The sequence below is a fragment of the Ranitomeya variabilis genome, chromosome 4 (assembly GCF_051348905.1).
Source record: "Ranitomeya variabilis isolate aRanVar5 chromosome 4, aRanVar5.hap1, whole genome shotgun sequence".
Classification (NCBI taxonomy): domain Eukaryota; kingdom Metazoa; phylum Chordata; class Amphibia; order Anura; family Dendrobatidae; genus Ranitomeya; species Ranitomeya variabilis.
In genome coordinates this window covers 264,966,888-264,988,455 of record NC_135235.1, presented here as the reverse complement: position 1 = coordinate 264,988,455, position 21,568 = coordinate 264,966,888, and the positions used below count along the sequence as shown (strand labels likewise).

At 42.3% G+C, this 21,568-nt stretch overlaps 3 long non-coding RNA genes across 4 annotated transcripts in view; 1 reads left to right on the top strand and 2 right to left on the bottom strand.

Moving 5' to 3' along the window:
• LOC143764350 (uncharacterized) overlaps positions 1–20,243 on the bottom strand; it is a 29,494-nt gene extending 9,251 nt beyond the window's left edge. Inside the window, exon 1 of the long non-coding RNA XR_013213162.1 lies at positions 20,153–20,243. This is a non-coding gene — a long non-coding RNA (uncharacterized LOC143764350). The remainder of the gene's footprint in view (positions 1–20,152) is intronic.
• LOC143764352 (uncharacterized) lies at positions 19–2,652 on the top strand. Its single transcript, XR_013213164.1, has 2 exons — positions 19–830; positions 1,844–2,652. It is a non-coding gene; the product is annotated as an uncharacterized LOC143764352 (long non-coding RNA).
• Positions 20,244–20,358: 115 nt separating the features above from the next.
• LOC143764346 (uncharacterized) overlaps positions 20,359–21,568 on the bottom strand; it is a 48,698-nt gene continuing 47,488 nt past the window's right edge. For both annotated transcript variants that reach the window (XR_013213155.1, XR_013213156.1), the window contains one exon: positions 20,359–20,788. This is a non-coding gene — a long non-coding RNA (uncharacterized LOC143764346). The remainder of the gene's footprint in view (positions 20,789–21,568) is intronic.

Below are 21,568 nucleotides of genomic sequence, written 5' to 3'. Positions count from 1 at the left end.
TATGAAGACAAGTCAAGGACAAAACTGACAACTTCAAGGACAATCTATCAAGCAGTCAGTTTGGGGGTTTTATACCCACAGTCAGGCTGTGATTTGTATCTAGGGTAACAGCACACAGATGCCCCCATAATAAATTGCCAGCACATAGTCTACGTCTTTTCTGTTCACTCCTGTGTTTGTATGATTTTTTTTTTAATTGCATGTGTGAATCTCACATAACAAGTTTATAAATATATATATATATTTTTTTCTCATTGAGTTAATTAAAAATATAATTTTTTTAAAAATGTTTTCATCAGTTCCTTTATTTTTCTAGTTTCGTTTTACTGTACATGTGTCTTTCATCAACTATTCTAAGAATAGCTTAAAAATTCATCTGCTAAGGAAACAAATAAAAAAAGTTTTGCAGATGTAAAACTTTAAAAAGGAAACCAAAACTATTTGATAAGTTTATAAAAGGTGAAGATATGTGGAAACGGCTGCATTCCGGCTCCTTCTGATATCTGGTGAGTACATACCAAGGCCTCTACAATCGCATGCTGCAATATATTTTATATATATATTGTCCCTGATCGACTCACTCGACAACTTAAAGAGGCAGTTACAGGAATGCTTCCCGTTTAAATTTTCAACTGGTTTATGAAAACAGGCATAATAAACCAGTGCAAACAAAATAAATAGGCGTATTCAGTCTTCTTGATGTAAACAAAAAGAATAGACTTAGATTATTTGTCTGTTATTTTGATGTTATATTTATTATATTTTATATTAGTGCCTGAATAACAAAGGTTATTGCTGAAGTGACGATCACCAATCTCACGGAATCGAAGGTAGATCTCATGGACGGTCACAATGCAGATCTGTCCTAATATAAGGTTTCTACCATATGCATAATCTCTTTGTATATTTTAAATATTCATGTACCGTAATTTACAATGCCATGTGAGTATATCATTGCAAAGTCAAAGAGAATAACCGTGGGGAGAGTGTGTGCAATGAGTTAAGTTATTACGAATGTAAATACTCAAAATGCTAATTAATACCAGATATAGGGCTTGTTCATACGCCAACAGGTTCAGCTGTTTTTTTTTTTACAATCTGTATTTGTACTGGCTGAAGAGTATATAATTATGCTCTCCTGCTGGTGTTTTGCCAACCTACTGACAAAGGATTGTCCCCAAAACCTATGCCACAACACTGTGAGGAGACAATCATGGGAACGTATGAATATCAGATTCAATAATTATACCTGGTTTTCGAGTCTTTGTACACATGCTTTGCAAATTCCTCTATTATTCCTCACGTGCATAAATGTACATTATGGCCTATTTATAATTTTTTGCCTGTTTTTACATAACATATTTTATATCTGGACTTGCACTTTTTTTTATATAACTAAGCCTCAGTTTCACACAGATCTTATATGTTTCCATCTGCATAGGGAGCATTACTTTTCCATTGTGTCTTCTCCCTAAGTTGTCTCTGACTCTGTTGGAATTACAAACTCTTTGTCTCTTTTCGAATATGTTTGGAAACGATCGCCGATTCCGAATTTAACATATTCGTGCCATATTGGTACCCTATTCGGGCCGAATTTATGTTTGATGATCAGTTCCGAACTCATTCGCTCATTTCTACTCACATTGACTCCAATGGTGTTCGGCAAATATTGCAAATACCATATTCACTGGTGATCATAATCCGAACCGAATATTGAAAAATTCGCGCAACTCTAGTATGGATACCATGTGATTAAGCAAAACCATTTTGCTTGTATAGTGCAGAAATTTTGATCTAGGTCAGTGCTGTATACCACTCACCGTATCATCTTTATTTATTACAGCGATCATGGCATTTTCTTTTCAATTTTCTACGAACTGCAACAGCTTTATTTGGAGAGAGGAGTCTTTGCCTGGATTTCAGGAAGTTATTCTCAGTAGTAATGATCTGCCGCAGGATGGGAAAATCTACGTGATGTACCACGGCACCACATATTCTGCAGCCAAAGAAATAATCAAAACTGGATTTAGGCAATCTTGTGATGGGATGCTGGGACGAGGGGTCTACGTCAGTAGAGACAAGAACAAAGCTCTCCGATACCCCTTATTCAACCAAACAGAACAGGTTGTCCTAAAACTTAGAGTTAATGTGGGCAAGGTGAAGAAGATTGATTATCAAGGTCACCCCTTGCAGAAGACTTGGCACGACCATGGATACGATACCGCCTGGGTGCCTGCATTCTGTGGAGCTGTTAAGAGTGGGCTAGAAGAGGATTGTATTTGGGACCCTGAAAGAATAAAGGTGGTGGAAATTGTTAAAGCGCCACTTCAATATCATCATGAGCTGGAATATTTGTTACAGCAGTATAGAAAATAGGAGCAATTTTAAAACGTTTAATCTGCCAGGAAACAATTGATCTTTTTTTATTTTCCTCCAAATCAAATGTTTCTAATTTTCTATGTCAAAAATTATGTCCCATTAATTTGACAAAGTGATACTACTATTAAGCTTTTTGCATGTTATAATCACTGCCACTTTTTATAGACTCTGGGCATCTCCATCCTGCCTCTTTTAGAAGTATCACTGAACAAAGTCGTGTATGTAATATTATTCCTGAAATTGTGCAATAAAAAGATGCATTCATCAAAAAAAGTCATCAATTATTGTATTTATTTAAGTGACCTTAACTCAAAAGTGAATGGAAAAAGGTGCAAATGGACTGGAAATTACATATGGGGAGGTATCAGGAGATTAGGACAGAGATGAAAGGAGAGGACAGGTTATGGACTGGAGATTACATGTCAGGAGGTATCAGGGGATTAGGACAGAGACGTATGGAGAGGACAGAGACGTATGGAGAGGACAGGTTATGGATTGGAGATTACATGTGGGGACGTATCAGGAGATTAGGGCAGAGATGTATGGAGAGGACAGGTTATGAATTGGAGATTACATGTGGAAAGGTATCAGGAGATTAGGGCAGAGATGTATGGAGAGGACAGGTTATGGACTGGAGATTACATGTGGGGAGGTATCAGGAGATTAGGGCAGAGATGTATGGAGAGGACAGGTTATGGACTGGAGATTACATGTGGGGAGGTATCAGGAGATTAGGGCAGAGATGTAAGGAGAGGACAGGTTATAGACTGGAGATTACATGTGGGGAGGTATCAGGAGATTAGGACAGAGATGTATGGAGAGGACAGGTTATGAACTGGAGATTACATGTGGGGAAGGTATCAGGGCATTAGGGCAGAGATGTAAGGAAAGGACAGGTTATGGACTGGATATTACATGTGGGAGGTATCAGGAGATTAGGACAGATATAAGGAGAGGTTATGGACCCGAGATTGTGTGGAGAGGTATAAAGAGATTAGGACAGAGACATATGGAGGGGACAGGAGACAGTAAAGATTTTGATGTGCAGTTGGATTGACTGGAATCAAAGGTTATTCTGAGGCAGTAGACTTGAAAGACTACTGAAAATGTGGAGTCATTAAAGATACACTACCCCAAAAAAATGAATTCCATAACTTTGTCTAAATTTGTATGCAATATAATATAGTTGATTAAAATATTTGATGATCCACGTTTTCTCTGGTTTGCTGAGCCGCTCCAGTCCTGTTGACTTCAACTCCGAAAAGCCTTTTATTTTCAGATCAACCTTTGTGTGGACTGAATGCCACATTTACAAAATAAGTGACTTCTGATCCAAGAATAAAGGTAATGTCACCAGTCGATAATTTTTTAAAATGACATTTTATTGTCCGCAAATATAGTCACATCAACATGTGCCCTATTGAGTCCAAATCCAAATGTTGCGTGGAGTTTGTCATGGATGAGTGAGGACTTTGTTACAAGAAGTCACAGCAGTCTCTACACAAGAATTCTCGTCTAGTTTGAGTCTCTAGTGCAGTTAATGGAGAAAAGTGCAGCTTGTAACATGAGAGCGGCATTGGAGCATGCACTGAGGGTGGATAGCACAAGGACTGGAGAATGGCGGCGTCCATTGTGTGCCTGGAATTATATACAGTGGTGAGATCTTATTAGAGTCAGTTAGTAAAAGAGACTGAGCATTGAAAAAGAGGAGGGAAAATTGTTTGTGGTTGATTTCCATTTTCTTGAGAAAATTAATTTCCAGTAAAGGGTGAGGTTAATTCTGCAGAAGAAAAAATAGGAAACTGTAGTTTTGAGCTTTTTTGGCGACAGTTTGAAGAAAATAATTTTCTGTTGCAGAATAACTGTGCACAAAACATCATGGTTTCATGGGCTTGGTGTGAAGAAACTCGAGTCCCCTGACCACAGCCTTTTCGAAAACCTGTAGGATGATTTAAAAGTCGGAAACTAGACCTTCTCTCTTGATGTCTGATGTCAGTATCTGACCTCACAAATACTCTATTGTCTGAATGAGCACCGAATTGCCACAGTCAAAATCTCGTAGAAAGTCTCCTCAGATAGGCAGGTGATTTTTACATGTTTTTGAAATCCAGAAAAAAACATTAAGTAAAGGATAACAGCTATAACTGAGAGGATTATGGACGGATTTGTGTTCTGATCTTATAGAGATAAGTTTTGGTTTCACCATGACAATTTCATAGGAATCTCTGGTTTTTATACCCTCAATCTGGCTGTGATTTGTATCTATAATAACCGTGCACAGATACCCCAATAATAGACACATCTGATACTTCCCGCACATCTCCCACCTCTATCGTGTTCCCTCCAGTGTTTGTCTCAAAAAATGTTAAAAAATAAACTGCAAGTGTGAATCTCGCATAACAAAGTTTGTTTTTTCACTTTCTCATTGAGTTAGTTGGATTAATCTTCTTGTTTCATTTTCAACATCATCACTTCCTCTTTTTAACCTCGCTTCGTATGATGATCAATCATGTGTCTTTCTTCAACTATTTTAAGTATGTAACTTCTCCTACCATTTTATCTCCTGAGAAACCAAACAGACACAAAACTTTAGAAAAGAAACTAAAATTGTTTGACAAGATTATAAAAAGGAATGTGTGGAATGGATGTGTGCATTCCTGAATTTTCTGATATCTGGTGAGTACATTCCAAGGACTCTACAAGGGTCCATTACATTATATGAGGCCTGTGGAGAAACAGGGTCAATGGGTGCTCTCATCCGCTGGCCCGGCTGTCTTTAGCAAGACTGCATGGACCAGGGCTCATACCACTGAACGCCCGCTCTATCTCCCGGTGGGCAATATACTACACAGACAACACAGGATTAAGGTAAAACAGTGTGGCAATACTTTATTGAACCACAACACACAATAGCAAACAGAACAATCTCAGCAATTATCCCAAGATGGTGCACATTGCAGGGCCTCACCCTTCCGCTGACTCGCCGAGATAATGGTGGATGTTACGTCAGAGCTCCCAGGGTCGCTACTCCATCTGTGGTATGCACGCAGAGAGGAGGTAACGACAAGTGTAGGGAGATATCAGAGAGAAGTCCTGTGTTCTTCAGCCGGGTCCGACGTACCCTTGGCTGAGATCCTGAAGAGTCTCTTACCAGAAAAAAAGAAGTCTCTTTTATACCCGAGGCCTGTAAGCTATTTTTAAATTTACCCAGTGTCCTTAAGTCCAACATCAAGAGAAGGTAAATAATGGTGATGAGATCAAGCAGCACTACTTGACCATTCAATCTATTTGCACAGTCTTTCCCTCTCTACTTTCGAAGTCACCAAGCTGGTTCCAGAATATAATGCACTATTAGCATATCAGCACACATCAATAAACAAAGCTATACACACTCTATGTACAAGTCACTATTACAGACTTACACAGTATGTTAAATAGTATATGAGTTTGCAAGTCTGTCTTCTTGACCCACCAGACATAAACACTTAAATCCATCAGCCAATATAAAGATAAAAAGTCAGTTCTTTTGGTTTGCAAAAATATGGTTGTCGGGGAAATTAAGATAAAATCTGGTTTCATCACAAGGCCCTAGACGAAGCAACATATATATTTATTAAAGGGTCTTCTGGGATATTGGTGACCTAACTTTGGAGTTCTTGGGGACCTGATTGCCATTGATCGGCACAATGAGCCATGAAGTTATTCAAATAACGAGAAGGACCACTGAGAACATCAATCACTGTGATCTTTTATGGGTTTTCTTCCAGCTTACTTGTCACCGTTCCACCTCTCGGAGGAACCAAAGCACAATCATATCCGTGATGATGCCAAGTGAGACGCAATGGATGTTCTTGTCAATCTTCCTAACCTTTCCACCCTTACAGAAAGCTACAAAACCACGTTTGGTTCTTTTATATTTATTGGATATCTTGGTGCCTTCTCTTTATCTTTACTGGCATCGACTCCTCTTCCCAACATCCCCTGATTAGAAACCTGAAATCCATTTTTGATGATACTATAAGCTGCATCTACAGTTGTCCATGGTACATAGTATAGCACTTTCTTCAAGCAATATTATATTACTTTAAAAGGAGTTCAAGCGCTTAAACCTGCAAACTAGAAAATGAGTTTAAAAGCATTGATGAGCAGCAAGATGGAAGGATCATTAGTGTTATCCTTATCACAAATTTCCAGCACTTTTACTGTTTACATTGTGAAATCCAAAGTGATAATCAACACCAAGATTGTACAGGCTGTAGATAGACATGAGGCAATAATTTCACAAAAAAAAAAAATTGCCAGAATCTGATATTTGTGTTATTTATTTTTAATTCAAATCACATTTTGCATGATTCAAAAGGGTTAATGGATTTAAATGGATTAAATAGAAAAAAATAGTAATACTTGTAAAGTGGCGGGTTTTCCTCCTAATAATACTGAAACTTATAGTATCAAAAGAGGAAAACTTCCTTACACCTCTAATGAGGTCCGATATTAACTATTAACGCCAACCTTGAATTAACACCCACTAAATACGCCTCAACGTTATCTTTTCCTTATACTATATACTAACTGAGACAAAACAGTGTAACAATAAAGGATATTTATTACACACACACAAGTCTACAGTCTAGTCTATAACATACGTATATATTTATACCCAAGCTGGCGACTATAATATATATATATATATATATATATATATATATATAGATAGATATACAACTCTAAAACTGTAATATCACTACAGTATACAGTGATATCCCAACAATATCACACAGTAATAACCCACAATAACCAGTAATATCACAACAATATCACACAATATAAAAAAAAAACATAATTAACTGCATGATTACCCAAATCACACATACAATATCAACCCTCCCACCTATGGCTAGCTAACCCTAATAAATAGTACTGGGCCTATTGTTATGACCTGGTGGTTAAGAGGCCACACTGATATGACCTGGTGGCTAAAACGCAACATGGGATGAGCTCTGAGGAGGTGGTATCTCTACTGACCGCAGTCCCTAATCCTAACAACAACACTAGTAATAGCCGTGGGATGTTCCTGACTCTCCCTAGACACCTCGTCACAGCCTAAGAGCTAACTACCCCTAAAGTAGGAAATAGAAAGCTATCTTGCCTCAGAGAAAACCCCCAAAGGAAAGACAGCCCCCCACAAATATTGACTGTGAGTGGAGAGGGAAATGACGTACACAGAAATGAAATCAGATTTCAGCAAAGGAGGCCAATACTAAACTTGATAGACAGAGAGAAAAGGATACTGTGCGGTCAGTATTAAAAACTACAAAATCCACGCAGAGTTTACAAAAATGAACTCCACACCGACTCACGGTGTGGAGGGGCAAATCTGCTTCCCCAGAGCTTCCAGCTAGCCTGAATATGACATAGTGACAAGCTGGACAAAAAGAGACATACAGAGTCCAAACAAATGGACAAACAAGAACTAGCAAAAACTTATCTTTTGCTGACAAGGACAGGCCATATGAGAAATCCAAGGAGAGAACCAAATCCAACCAAGAACATTGACAGCTGGCATGAACTAAAGCCCAGAGCAGGTTTAAATAACAAACCCAGGCAAGGCGATCAGTGGAGGCAGCTGCTACAGCTACCTAAAGGAGCAGCAGTTCCACTCGAAACCACCAGAGGGAGCCCAAGGGCAGAACTCACAAAAATACCATTAGCAACCACAGGAGGGAGCTCCAGAACGGAATTCACAACAGTACCCCCCCTTGAGGAGGGATCACCGAACCCTCACCAGAGCTCCCAGGCTGATCAGGACGAGCCAAATGGAAAGCACAAACCAAATCGGCAGCATGAACATCGGAGGCAACAACCCAAGAATTATCCTCCTGGCCATAACCCTTCCACTTGACCAGATATTGGAGCTTCCGCCTCGAAAAACGAGAATCCAAAATCTTCTCCACCACATATTCCAATTCCCCCTCAACCGGCTCAACCAGCTCTACCCTCTCCTAGTGTATCATCACCCATCCCCTGCAGACTGTGAGCCCTCGCGGGCAGGGTCCTCCCTCCTTATGTACCCGTGTGCCTTGTTTTTGCTCATGTTTAATGTTTGTCTATATTTGCCCCGTACTTCACATGTAAAGCGCCATGGAATAAATGGCGCTATAAAAATGAATAATAATAATAATAATAATAATAACCAACACCGGAGCAGGAGGATCAACGGAGGGAACCATAGGTACCACATATCTCCGCAACAAGGATCTATGGAACACATTATGAATGGAAAAAGAAGCTGGAAGGGCCAAACGAAAAGACACCGGATTGATAATTTCAGAAATCTTATAAGGCCCAATAAAGCGAGGCTTGAACTTAGGGGAAGAAACCTTCATAGGAACATGACGAGAAGACAACCAGACCAAATCCCCAACACGAAGCCGGGGACCAACACACCGACGACGGTTAGCAAAACGTTGAGCCTTTTCCTGAGACAACGTCAAATTGTCCACCACATGAGTCCAAATTTGCTGCAACCTGTCCGCCACAGAATCCACACCAGGACAGTCAGAAGGCTCAAGCTGCCCCGAAGAAAAACGAGGATGAAAACCAAAGTTACAAAAAAAAGGCGAAACCAAGGTAGCCGAACTAGCCCGATTATTAAGGGCAAACTCGGCCAACGGCAAAAAGGTCACCCAATCATCCTGATCAGCAGACACGAAGCATCTCAAATAGGTTTCCAAGGTCTGATTGGTTCGCTCTGTTTGGCCATTTGTCTGAGGATGGAATGCTGAAGAAAAAGACAAATCAATGCCCATACTAGCACAAAAGGACCGCCAAAACCTAGAAACCAACTGGGAACCTCTGTCAGACACAATATTCTCCGGAATACCATGCAAACGAACCACATGCTGAAAAAATAATGGAACCAAATCAGAGGAGGAAGGCAACTTAGGCAACGGTACCAAATGGACCATCTTAGAAAAACGGTCACAAACCACCCAGATGACAGACATCTTCTGAGAAACAGGAAGATCAGAAATAAAATCCATGGAAATATGCGTCCAGGGCCTCTCAGGAATAGGCAAAGGCAAAAGCAACCCACTGGCACGGGAACAGCAAGGCTTAGCCCGAGCACAGGTCCCACAGGACTGCACAAACGAACGCACATCCCGTGACAAGGAAGGCCACCAAAAGGACCTAGCCACCAAATCTCTGGTACCGAAAATCCCAGGGTGACCAGCCAACACCGAACAATGAACCTCAGAAATTATCCTGCTAGTCTATCTATCAGGAACAAACAGTCTCCCCACTGGACAGCGGTCAGGTTTATCAGCCTGAAACTCCTGAAGTACCCGCCGCAAATCAGGGGAGATGGGCTGGCAGAAAGAATCACCCCCTCCTTGAGGATCCCAGCCGGCTCAAGAATTCCCGGAGAGTCAGGCAAAAAACTCCTAGAAAGGGCATCAGCCTTCACATTCTTAGATCCTGGAATATACGAGACCACAAAATCAAAACGGGAGAAAAACAGAGACCACCGAGCTTGTCTAGGATTCAACTGCTTAGCAGACTCGAGGTAAATCAGATTCTTATGATCAGTCAAGACCACCACGCGATGCTTGGCTCCCTCAAGCCAATGTCGCCACTCCTCAAATGCCCACTACATAGCCAACAACTCCCGATTGCCGACATCACAATTACGCTCAGCAGGCGAAAACTTTCTGGAGAAGAAAGCACATGGTTTCATCAAAGAGCCATCAGAATTTCTCTGAGACAAAACGGCCCCTGCCCCAATCTCAGAAGCATCAACCTCAACCTGAAAAGGGAGCGAAACATCTGGCTGACGCAACACAGGGGCAGAAGTAAAACGACATTTAAGCTCCTGAAAGGCCTCAACAGCCGCAGAGGACCAATTCATCACATCAGCATCTTTCTTCGTCAAATCGGTCAGAGGCTTCACCCCCCTAGAAAAATTAGCAATAAAGCGTCGATAAAAATTAGCAAAGCCCAAAAATTTCTGAAGGCTCTTTACAAATGTGGGTTGAGTCCAATCATGAATGGCCTGGACTTTAGCAGGGTCCATTTCAATAGCCGAGGGAGAAAAAATGAAACCCATAAAAGAAACCTTCTGAACTCCAAAGAGGCACTTAGACCCCTTCACAAACAACGCATTAGCACGAAGGACCTGAAACACCATCCTAACCTGCTTCACATGAGACTCCCAATCATCGGAAAAAAACAAAATATCATCCAAATACACAATCATGAATTTATCCAGATAATTCCGGAAGATATCATGCATAAAGGACTGAAATACCGATGGAGCATTAGAGAGCCCGAATGGCATCACAAGATATTCAAAATGGCCTTCGGGCGTATTAAATGCTGTTTTCCATTCATCACCTTGTTTAATACGCAAGAGATTATACGCCCCTCGAAGGTCGATTTTAGTAAACCAACTGGCACCCTTAATCCGAGCAAACAAATCAGAAAGTAAAGGTAAAGGGTACTGGAATTTGACCGTGATCTTATTGAGAAGGCGATAATTTATACAGGGTCTCAAGGAGCCATCCTTCTTGGCAAGAAAGAAGAATCCAGCCCCCAACGGTGACGAAGACGGGCGAATATGCCCCTTCTCCAAGGACTCCTTTACATAACTCCGCATAGCGGCATGCTCTGGCACAGACAGATTGAAAAGTCTGCCCTTAGGGAACTTACAGCCAGGAATCAAATTAATGGCACAATCGCAGTCCCTATGAGGAGGCAGGGAACTGGACTTAGGCTCATCAAATATATCCTGGAAATCCGACAAAAACTCAGGAACTTCAGAAGAAGGGGGCAAGGAAATTGACATCAAAGGAATATCACTATGTATCCCCTGACAACCCCAACCAGTTACAGACATAGATCTCCAATCCAGCACTGGATTATGTACCTGTAACCATGGAAAACCCAGCACAACAACATCATGCAAATTATGCAACACCAAAAAGCGAATATTTTCCTGATGTGCTGGAGCCATGTACATGGTTAACTGTGTCCAGTACTGAGGTTTATTCTTGGCCAATGGCATAGCATCAATCCCCCTTAAGGGAATAGGGCTCTGCAAAGGCTCCAAGGAAAAACCACAGCGCTTGGCAAATTCTATGTCCATTAAGTTCAGGGCAGCGCCAGAATCCACAAATGCCATAACAGAAAAGGACGACAATGAGCAAATCAGGGTAACAGACAAGAGAAATTTAGGCTGTACAGTACTAATGGTAACAGACCTAGGGACCCTCTTAGTATGTTTAGGGCAATCAGAAATAGCATGAGCAGAATCACCACAATAAAAACACAGGCCATTCTGACGTCTGAATTTCTGCCTTTCTGCTCTAGTCAAAATCCTATCACATTGCATAGGCTCAGGACTCTGCTCAGAGGACACTGCCATATGGTGCACCACCTTGCGCTCGCGCAGACGCCGATCGATCTGAATGGCCAAAGACATTGACTCATTCAGACCAGCTGGCGTGGGAAACCCCACCATAACATCTTTAACCCCTTAACGACCGCCGATACGCCTTTTAACGGCGGCCGCTAAGGGTACTTAATCCACAGCGCCGTTAATTAACGGCGCTGTGGAAAAAGTGAATAGCGCCCCCCAGAGTCGGATTTTCTCTGGGGTCTCGGTTGCCGAGGGTAGCCGAGACCCCAGAGAACATGATTCGGGGGGGTTTTACCGACCCCCGAGTTGCGATCGCCGGTAATTAACCGTTTACCGGCGGTCGCAACAAAAAAAAACAAAACGCGATTTGCCGTTTAATTTCTCTGTCCTCCGATGTGATCGCACATCGGAGGACAGAGAAATGTGGTCCCCGATGGCCCCCAATAGCCCCCCAATACTTACCTACCTCCCCCGGTGCTCCTCGTGTCTCCCCATGGGCGCCGCCATCTTTTTTCCGGGAAAAAATGGCGGGCGCACGCGCAGTGCGCCCGCCGCCCGGCACCCGGATGTTCTTTGGGGTCTCGGCTGCCGGGGGTAGCCGAGACCCCAAAGAACATGATCGGGGTCGGTTTGCACCGACCCCTGCTTTGCGATCGCCGGTAATTAACAGTTTACCGGCGACCGCAAAAAAAAAAAAAAAAAAGCGATCAGTTATTTCTCTGTCCTCTGATGTGATCGCACATCAGAGGACAGAGAAATAGGGGGATTCGGGGACCCTATCATACTCACCCGGGGTCCCTGGGTCCTCTTCTGTCTTCTCCTGCCAGCCGGCTTTTTCATCATGGCGGGCGCATGCGCAGTGCGCCCGCCATCTGCTGCCATCTGCCGGCCGGCAGGAGAAGACAAGTTGGGGCTAAAATTAGGGTTAGGGTTAGGGTTAGAGTTAGGGTTAGAGTTAGGGTTAGAGTTAGGGTTAGGGTTAGAGTTAGGGTTAGGGTTAGGGTTAGGGTTAGAGTTAGGGTTAGGGTTAGGGTTAGGGTTAGAGTTAGGGTTAGGGTTAGAGTTAGGGTTAGAGTTAGGGTTAGGGTTGGGGCTAAATTTAGGGTTAGGATTAGGGCTAGGGTTAGGGTTAGGCTACTTTCACACTAGCGTTTTTTGGCTTCCGTCGCAATGCGTCGTTGGAGAAAAAAACGCATCCTGCAAAAGTGCTTGCAGGATGCGTTTTTTCTCCGTTGGCTTGCATTAGCGACGCATTGCGACGGATTGCCACATGTCGCATCCGTCGTGCGACGGATGCGTCGTGCTTCGGCGGACCGTCGACGCAAAAAAAACTACATGTAACTTTTTTGTGCGACGTGTCCGCCATTTCCGACCGCGCATGCGTGGCCGGAACTCCACCCCCGCCTCCCCGCACCTCACAATGGGGCAGTGGATGCGTTGAAAAAACAGCATCCGCTGCACCCGTTGTGCGGCGCTTACAACGCTAGCGTCGGTACGTCGGCCCGACACACTGCGATGGGCCGAGTACGACGCTAGTGTGAAAGTAGCCTTAGGCTTCTTTCACACTTGCGTCGGTACGGGGCGGTCGCAATGCGTCGGCCCGATGTACCGACGCACGTTGTGAAAATTGTGCACAACGTGGGCAGCGGATGCAGTTTTTCAATGCATCCGCTGCCCAGTCTATGTCCTGGGGAGGAGGGGGCAGAGTTACAGCCACGCATCCGCGGAAATGGCGGACGCGACGTACAAAAAAAAGGTTACATTGAACTTTTTTTGTGATGACGGGGGCTAAAGTTATGGTTAGGGTTGGGGCTAAAGTTAGGGTTGGGGCTAAAGTTAGGGTTAGAGTTGGGATTGGGGTTAGGGTTTGGATTAGGGTTGGGATTAGTGTTACGTTTGGGATTAGGGTTGGGATTAGGGTTAGGGTTGGGATTAGGGTTAGGGGTGTGTTGGATTTAGGGTTTTGATTAGGGTTATGGTTAGGGTTGAGATTAGGGCTGTTTTGGGGTTAGGGTTGTGATTATCGTTAGGGTTGTGATTAGGATTATGGATCGGGTTGAGATTAGGGTTAGGGCTGTGTTGGGGTTAGGGTTGGAGTTAGAATTGGGGGGTTTCCACTGTTTAGGTACATCAGGGGGTCTCCAAACACGACAGCCAATTTTGCGCTAAAAAAGTCAAATGGTACTCCCTCCCTTCTGAGCTCTGCCGTGCGCCCAAACAGTGGTTTACCCCCACATATGGGGCATCAGCGTACTCGGGATAAATTGGACAACAACTTTTGGGGTCCAATTTCTCCTGTTACCCTTGTGAAAATAAAAACTTGGGGGCTAAAAATCTTTTTTGTTGGAAAAAAATATATTTTTTTATTTTCACTACTCTGCATTATAAATTTTTGTGAAGCACTTGAGCTTTCAAAGTTCTCACCACATATCTAGATAAGTTCCTTAGGGGGTCTAGTTTCCAAAATTTGGTCACTTGTGGGGGTTTCTACTGTTTAGGTACATTAGGGGTCTGCAAACGCAACATAACGCCCGCAGACAATTCTATCAAAGTCTGCATTCCAAAATGGCGCTCCTTCCCTTCCGAGCTCTGCCGTGCGCCCAAACAGTTGTTTACCCCCACATATGGGGTACCAGCATACTCAGGACAAATTGGACAACAACTTTTGGGGTCCAATTTCTCTTGTTACCCTTGTGAAAATAAAAACTTGGGGGCTAAAAAATCTTTATTGTTAAAAAATATATATTTTTTATTTTCACGACTCTGCATTATAAACTTCTGTGATGCACTTGGGCATTCAAAGTTCTCACTACACATCTAGATAAGTTCCATGGGGGGTCTAGTTTCCAAAATGGGGTCACTTTTGGGGGGTTTATGCTGTTTAGGCACATCAGGGGCTCTCCAAACGCGACATGGCGTCCGATCTCAATTCCAGTCAATTTTGCATTGAAAAGTCAAATGGCGCTCCTTTGCTTCCGAGCTCAGCCATGCGCCCAAACAGTGGTTTACCCCCACATATGGGGTGTCGGCGTACTCAAGACAAATTGTACAACAGCTTCTGGGGTCCATTTTCTCCTGTTACCCTTGGTAAAATAAAAATTTGGAGGCAAAAAGATCATTTTTGTAGAAAAAATGCGATTTTTTTATTTTCACGGCTCTACGTTATAAACTTCTGTGAAGCACCTGGGGGTTTAAAGTGCTCACCACACATCTAGATAAGTTCCTTAAGGGGTCTAGTTTCCAAAATGGTGTCATATGTGGGGGTCTCTACTGTTTAGGCACATCAGCGGCTCTCCAAACGTGACATGGCGTCCGATCTCAATTCCAGCCAATTCTACATTGAAAAAGTAAAACGACACTCCTTCTCTTCCAAGCTCTGCGGTGCGCCCAAACAGTGGTTTACCCCCATATATGGGGTATCGACGTACTCAGGAGAAATTGCACAACAACTTTTGTGGTCTAATTTCTCCTGTTACCCTTGTGAAAATAAAAATTTGGGGGCAAAAAGATCATTTTTGTAGAAAAAATGAGATTTTTTATTTTCACGGATCTACGTTATAAACTTCTGTGAAGCACTTGGGGGTTCAAAGTGCTCACCACACATCTAGATAAGTTCCTTAAGGGGTCTAGTTTCCAAAATGGTATCACTTGTGGGGTGTTTCCACTGTTTAGGCACATCAGGGACTCTCCAAACGCGACATGGCATCCGATCTCAATTCCAGCCAATTCTGCATTGAAAAAGTCAAACGGTGCTCCTTCACTTCCAAGCTCTGCGGTGCGCCCAAACAGTGGTTTACCTCCACATATGGGGTATCGACGTACTCAGGAGAAATTGCACAACAACTTTTGTGGTCTAATTTCTCCTGTTACCCTTGTGAAAATAAGAATTTGTGGGCGAAAAAATCATTTTTGTGAAAACAAATGCGATTTTTTATTTTCACGGCTCTACGTTATAAACTTCTGTGAAGCACTTGGGGGTTCAAAGTGCTCACCACACATCTAGATAAGTTCCTTGGGGGGTCTAGTTTCCAAAATGGTGTCACTTGTGGGGGGTTTCCACTGTTTAGGCACATTAGGGGCTCTCCAAACGCGACATGGCGTCCGATCTCAATTCCAGCCAATTCTGCATTGAAACAGTCAAATGGTGCTCCTTCACTTCCAAGCTCTGCGGTGCGCCCAAACAGTGGTTTACCTCCACATATGGGGTATCTGCGTACTCAGGAAAAATTGCACAACAAAATTTGTGGTTAAATTTCTGTTTTTACACTTGTGAAAATTAAAAAAAATGGTTCTGAAGTAAAATGTTTGCAAAAAAAAGTAAAATGTTCATTTTTTTCTTCCACATTGTTTTAGTTCCTGTGAAGTACGTAAAGGGTTAATAAACTTCTTGAATGTGGTTTTGAGCAGCTTGAGGGGTGCAGTTTTTAGAATGGTGTCACACTTGGTTATTTTCTATCATATAGACCCCTCAAAATCACTTCAAAGGTGATGTGGTCCCTAAAAAAAACATGGTGTTGTAAAAATGAGAAATTGCTGGTCAACTTTTAACCCTTATAACTCCCTAACAAAAAAAAAAATTGTTTCCAAAATTGTGCTGATGTAAAGTAGACATGTGAGAAATGTTATTTATTAACTATTTTTTGTGACATATCTCTCTGATTTAAGGGCATAAAAATACAAAGTTTGAAAATTGCAAAATTTTAAACATTTTCGCCATATTTCCATTTTTTTCATAAATAATCGCAAGTAATATCGAAGAAATGTTACCACTAACTTGAAGTACAACATGTCACAAAAAAACAATCTCAGAATCAGCGGGATCCGATAAAGCGTTCCAGAGTTATAACCTCATAAAGTGACACTGGTCAGAATTGTAAAAATTGGCTCGGTCATTAAGTACCAAATTGGCTCTGTCACTAAGGGGTTAAGGGCTTCAGAAAGACCCTTTCTGAAAATCGCTGCCAGGGCATACTCATTCCATTTTGTGAGCACAGACCACTTTCTAAATTTCTGGCAGTATACTTCTGCTGCTTCCTGACCCTGACACAGAGCCAGCAAAGTCTTTTCTGCCTGATCCACAGAATTAGGCTCGTCATACAGCAATCCGAGCGCTTGAAAAAATGCGTCAATATTGAGCAATGCAGGATTTCCTGGCTCAAGGGAGAATGCCCAGTCGTGCGGGTCGCCACGCAGCAAAGAAATAACAATCTTCACCTGCTGAATGGGGTCACCAGAGGAACGGGGTCTCAGAGCAAAAAACAATCTGCAATTATTTTTGAAGTTCAAAAATTTAGATCTATCCCCAGAAAACAAATCAGGAATAGGAATTCTAGGCTCTAATACCGGAGTCTGGACAACATAATCTTGGATACTCTGTACCCTTGCAGCGAGTTGATCCACACGCAAAGACAGACCCTGAGCCTCCATATCAGCACCAAAATCCTGAACCACCCAGAGATTAAGGGGAAAAAAAAGACAAAACAAGCTACAAAGGAAAAAAAAAATGACTCAGAACTTTCTTTTCCCTCTTTTGAGATGCATTTAACACATTGTGGGCCAGCTGTACAGTTATGACCTGGTGGTTAAGAGGCCACACTGATATGACCTGGTGGCTAAAACGCAACATGGGACGAGCTCTGAGGAGGTGGTATCTCTACTGACCGCAGTTCCTAATCCTAACAACAACACTAGTAATAGCCGTGGGATGTTCCTGACTCTCCCTAGACACCTCGTCACAGCCTAAGAGCTAACTACCCCTAAAGTAGGAAATAGAAAGCTATCTTGCCTCAGAGAAAACCCCCAAAGGAAAGACAGCCCCCCACAAATATTGACTGTGAGTGGAGAGGGAAATGACGTACACATAAATGAAATCAGATTTCAGCAAAGGAGGCCAATACTAAACTTGATAGACAGAGAGAAAAGGATACTGTGCGGTCAGTATTAAAAACTACAAAATCCACGCAGAGTTTACAAAAATGAACTCCACACCGACTCACGGTGTGGAGGGGCAAATCTGCTTCCCCAGAGCTTCCAGCTAGCCTGAATATGACATAGTGACAAGCTGGACAAAAAGAGACATATTTGCAGAGCAATAGAGTCCAAACAAATGGACAAACAAGAACTAGCAAAAACTTATCTTTTGCTGACAAGGACAGGCCATATGAGAAATCCAAGGAGAGAACCAAATCCAACCAAGAACACTGACAGCTGGCATGAACTAAAGCCCAGAGCAGGTTTAAATAACAAACCCAGGCAAGGCGATCAGTGGAGGCAGCTGCTACAGCTACCTAAAGGAGCAGCAGTTCCACTCGAAACCACCAGAGGGAGCCCAAGGGCAGAACTCACAAAAATACCATTAGCAACCACAGGAGGGAGCTCCAGAACGGAATTCACAACAGCCTATTAAGAAAAGGAGATACAGAGTATACTTAAGCCATGTGGGTCCATCATCATTCCAGGCAATGCAGGCACAGCAAAAAAGAGAGAGCACATGTGTCATGTGCCTTTTATGTCCAGCTAGAAGAGGTGTGTCCAGCCCCAGGTGTGTGGGGATGAGGTCAAGTCTATCGTCCACTGGCCTAAGTCCTAAATGAAACCTGATCTACCAGCTTGAGGAGGGGGCTACTGAGCACATGTGGGGGAATTATATACTGTATCACTAAACACATCTCTACGTAAAGATATACAGTCATGGCCAAAAGTATTCACACCCCTGCAATTCTGTCAGATAATACTTGGTTTCTTCCTGAAAATGATTGCAATCACAAATTCTTTGGTATTATTATCTTCATTTAATTTGTCTTAAATGAAAAAACACAAAAGAGAATGAAGCAAAAACAAAACATTGATCATTTCACACAAAACTCCAAAAATGGGCCAGACAAAAGTATTGGCACCCTCAGCCTAATACTTGGTTGCACAACCTTTAGCCAAAATAACTGCGACCAACCGCTTCTGGTAACCATCAGTGAGTTTCTTACAATGCTCTGCTGGAATTTTAGACCATTCTTCTTTGGCAAACTGCTCCAGGTCCCTGATATTTGAAGGGTGCCTTCTCCAAACTGCCATTTTTAGATCTCTCCACAGGTGTTCTGTGGGATTCAGGTCTGGACTCATTGCTGGCCACCTTAGAAGTCCCCAGTGCTTTCTCTCAAACCATTTTCTAGTGCTTTTTGAAGTGTGTTTTGGGTCATTGTCCTGCTGGAAGATCCATGACCTCTGAGGGAGACCCAGCTTCCTCACGCTGGGCCCTACATTATGCTGCAAAATTTGTTGGTAGTCTTCAGACTTCATAATGCCATGCACACGGTCAAGCAGTCCAGTGCCAGAGGCAGCAAAGCAACCCCAAAACATCAGGGAACCTCCGCCATGTTTGACTGTAGGGACCATGTTCTTTTCTTTCAATGCCTATTTTTTTCTCCTGTAAACTATATGTTGATGCCTTTGCCCAAAAAGCTCTACTTTTGTCTCATCTGACCAGAGAACATTCTTCCAAAACGTTTTAGGCTTTTTCAGGTAAGTTTTGACAAACTCCATCCTGGCTTTTTTATGTCTCGGGGTAAGAAGTGGGGTCTTCCTGGGTCTCCTACCATACAGTCCCTTTTCATTCAGACGCTGATGGATAGTACGGGTTGACAATGTTGTACCCTCGGACTGCAGGGCAGCTTGTACTTGTTTGGATGTTAGTCGAGGTTCACTATCCAACATCCGCACAATCTTGCGTTGAAATCTCTTGTCAATTTTTATTTTCCGTCCACACCTAGGGAGGTTAGCCACAGTGCCATGGGCTTTACACTTCTTGATGACACTGCGCACGGTAGACACAGGAACATTCAGGTCTTTGGGGATGGACTTGTAGCCTTGAGATTGCTCATGCTTCCTCACAATTTGGTTTCTCAAGTCCTCAGACAGTTCTTTGGTCTTCTTTCTTTTCTCCCTGCTCAATGTGGTACACACAAGGACACAGGACAGAGGTTGAGTCAACTTTAATCCATGTCAGCTGGCTGCAAGTGTGATTTCGTTATTGCCAACACCTGTTAGGTGCCACAGGTAAGTTACAGGTGCTGTTAATTACACTAATTAGAGAAGCATCACATGATTTTTCCAACAGTGCCAATACTTTTGTCCACCCCCTTTTTTATATTTGGTGTGGAATGATATCCAATTTGGCTTTAGAACAATTCTTTTTGTGTTTTTTCATTTAAGACAAATTAAATGAAGATAATAATACCAAAGAATTTGTGTTTGCAATCATTTTCAGGAAGAAACTGAGTATTATCTGACAGAATTGCAGGGGTGTCAATACTTTTGGCCATGACTGTACATTTTGGAGCACTTCCCTTCTACAATACTCACTGAGCATAAGCCTGCTATGTTCTATCTGTTTACCAGATGGATCTTAACTGGTTAACCTTTGTGATCTTTAAGCACCCGGCATCCTTGGTGTTTCCTGTGTTGAGAATGGTACAGAAAAATGCCGATATGACCCAGTGAAGACCACATTGATGACCAAACCAAAGAAGGCAACTGGAGCACTAGAAGGTAAAGCTTTGCGGTGGCAGAGGTGAGAGCTGAGTTAGTATTTTTTCTTCTTTTTTTATGTATTTTTATTATTCACTGAGGTCTGAAAAGGACTCGGAACATATAATATATATTTAATTTATATAAAATAAATTTGGTGCAAATTGAATTTCCTGGCCAAATTGCAATTTCGGCATATTTGCTCATCATTCTCCACTGCTCCCAGAAATTTATGCTGCTGCTTTTTATGCAACATCTGTAACTTCATCTTTTTTATTGGTACTGTAGCAAACCATGGATTTTCCATGGTGAAAATACTTGTAGCAGATGTGAGTGCTAATTTGCTTAAAACTATGATTTAGAGCTATCGAATGAGAAGATTTTCATTCACCTGATTTAGTTATATAGGGAAATCGGCACAGTACAGTGTAGTTCTGGATATTGCTGCTGTTCTTCTCCAAGATTTCATATCTAAAGAACAGACAACAGATAAAAGTCAAGCATAAGTGTCAGGGAGAACATTGGAGAGATCATGCAGATCCCATCACTATCACCAATTTGTCAGGGGACACAAAAAAAGGAACTACTAGCTGCCACCACCAATCGTTTACACAGGCCGATTGGACACCCATTACAGGTAGTGTATGGCTTCAGGGGTGCGGTTTACAGAGCAAGAGGAACAGAGGTTTTAAATGTTATATATGTAATCTGGAAAGGTAGGCAGTGTTTACAGAAAATATACAAAGATTATACAAAATGGGAACAAAATAATATGGTATTTACAATCACATTTCATAACAGGGATCACAAGAGAAAAAAGTACTAAACTTATGTCACGGAAATGGCTCAGAGCTTAGCGGAGAGATGCACTCTTTAGAACAACTCCCTAGAGCAACGGAAAGAAACACAAATTATTGTGTCTTTCAGAACTGACAAATGACAAAAACACAAACTCTACTTTTTATTAGATCAAGGTTATTCCCACATACCTACCCTTTTTGAGCTCATTGTGGGATGTGCTAGATCATTTGGAAGTTTAGGAAATCCTCAACTTTTAGGATATCTTCACCCTTGGAGGTCTCAGATGGGATATATTGTTATCATGTTTCCTATCACAATTTTACCTTTCTTAAGAGATGAAACATGGCATGGATAGCATCATCCATCTGACTTATATTAAGTTGGAGGTGTTTGGCTGCCTTTACAGGGATGTGAATGAATGTGTTATGCTCATGCCTTTGCTGCAAAGCC